General features: G+C 41.4%; 1 protein-coding gene across 2 annotated transcripts in view; it reads left to right on the top strand.

Annotated features, from left to right (window-relative positions):
* The window catches only part of LOC101852712 (glutaredoxin domain-containing cysteine-rich protein CG31559), a 65,852-nt gene that overhangs the window by 18,129 nt on the left and 45,430 nt on the right, over nucleotides 1-2,293 (top strand). The window lies entirely within an intron of this gene.

Below are 2,293 nucleotides of genomic sequence, written 5' to 3'. Positions count from 1 at the left end.
AGAGAGAGAGAGAGAGAGAGAGAGAGAGAGAGAGAGAGAGAGAGAGAAAGGGAGAGAAAGAACACCGAACATGTGTTTTGTAGGTCGCACAAATTCCGAATTGAGGGCTCTTGTGGACTTTTACCAGGCTACTTTCCACATTCTGTGCGGGAACTGTTTCCTTTTAATTTGCTTTCGTGCGGAATGATCTATAAACTTCAGAATATTGTCTTTACCTTTCGAGTTGTTTTTCTGTTCTTTAGATGCATGTAGCCGGTAGCAGCCATTTTATTTGTTCTTTTTCCTGGTGTGTTGATATTGCGCCTATTTGTTTCTCGTAGATAGTATTTCAGTTCATACCTTTGCATTCTTTAACTTTACTTGAAATAGTACAGTCTTAACATTAATCGAAACTGCATTTTAACATTCAAAGGCATTGCATTATTTTATGCTGAATAGCGTTAACATTGATTCCAATATCATTAACTTTACATACAGTGAATATAATTAACTTTATACGAAATAGCAATCACTTTTAGCTTGGCCACTACACGCAATAGCATAAATATTACACTCATTAGCATCGGAACATCAGAACACAGATATCGTCACCGAAATAATCAGAAAATGTCAAATGCACAGTAAGCCACGTTGAAGGTAGACTACTTCTACAATACCCGGGCAAGATAACGCAACTGTACATTACACCCCCTTCCCCCCCCCCACACACACACACATACCTCCTAACCCACGCTCCCCCAAACCCATGCCCCAACCCCACCCCACCCAATCCCATACCCCCACCAGCTAACCCCAATACCCCTCCATCCCACACCCTCACCAGAGGCCACCCCAAATCCTTCCACAGCTCCACTCCCGCCTCACCTCCACCCGAAAATGGCCACACACACAATTTGACCACTTTTCTCTCTTTTACCACAAAATACATGTAAAACTGATTCTCAATCTCATGTTCCTCACATTGCCTCATCACCAGGCACACCACCAAAAACTACACCACTGTTTCCTTCACGTTATCCCCTACGAATCCTTTGTGAATGTCAACGGTGTTCACAAACCCACACGTCACGATGTGTTTGTCAAAGGTCTCTCAATGTGAATGCTAGAGGTCGCCACGAACCCCCATGTGCATGTCACAGGTCTCCACATGTGGATGACGGAGATCTCCAAGAACCCCCACATGTTTGTCTAAGTTTTCTCAGTGTGTATGTAAGAGGTCTCCACGGAGGCACTATAGATTCATAAATCTCCTCATTTGAATATCAGAGGTAGTCAGGGACCCCGTATGGATGTCATAAGTTTCCACCAACCCCCATATCGATGCCAGAACTTCCAGGAACCCCGATTTGGATGTCAGAGAATTCTACAAATCCCCTGTTGATTAAGAGGTCTCCACAGACCCCCAACATTTGGATACATGATGCAGGCTCAAATTATAGCATAATACACATAATAGAGCTTCGTAAAACATCAACGTCAGAGAGAGATATTATGATGATAACAACAAATGTACTTGTATTTATTCCGAAACGTCAAGATCAGAACGAGTATGTCCGGAACCAGGGCTCAATGAGTTTAGATCAGATTTTATTTCAACAAAAACCTCTTGTTTTGACTTTCAAAAGGTCTTACAAACTTCGCTTGACGAAATCCTACACCCTAATTAAAGAAACCTGAACTATGCCGACAGCAACGACCCCCAAATGTTATCATTATGAAATTCGACACAGAAAAATATTTAACAATTATGTTTTAAAAATTGGATACCAGAGAACGAGACGATGCCTTAGTCCAAGTCCTCAAATATTGGATTGTTGGTATCTATAAATAGGGTTGCATTTCTCGCGCCTTAAACGTAAACATAACACTTCACAGCGGGCAATGATATTAGAAAAGAATACGAAGGTGTGGGGGAAACAAAACAGATTCGCGTCCAAGAGAGGAGAGTTTGTTCTTTTTGTTGTTATTGTTGTGTCTTTGTTCTCTTTTATGCTTTTTTTTCTCCATCCGATCATCAAGAACTTAGCTTCAGTTTGTTTGTTTGTTTTAGTAGAGGTTTTACGGCGCTCGCAACTGCATAGCTTCAGTTTTATTTTCGAACTCTCAGTTTACATAGTTGAAAATGGACTTTCCTGCATAACATTTTCCTCTATCAAGGCACGATTTTGTGACAGCAGTAATTTGTACTAGCAATTTCAGCGTATAGCTGAGCGGTTTTGTAGAGAGAGCCTAAGATATTTACTATCTCTCTTTTGTTTCTGTATCTCTGTCAGTCAGGGTGGGGGGTGGGGGG

Source organism: Aplysia californica, unplaced genomic scaffold (genome assembly GCF_000002075.1).
Source record: "Aplysia californica isolate F4 #8 unplaced genomic scaffold, AplCal3.0 scaffold00421, whole genome shotgun sequence".
NCBI lineage: Eukaryota > Metazoa > Mollusca > Gastropoda > Aplysiida > Aplysiidae > Aplysia > Aplysia californica.
This window is presented reverse-complemented; position numbering and strand designations above follow the sequence as displayed.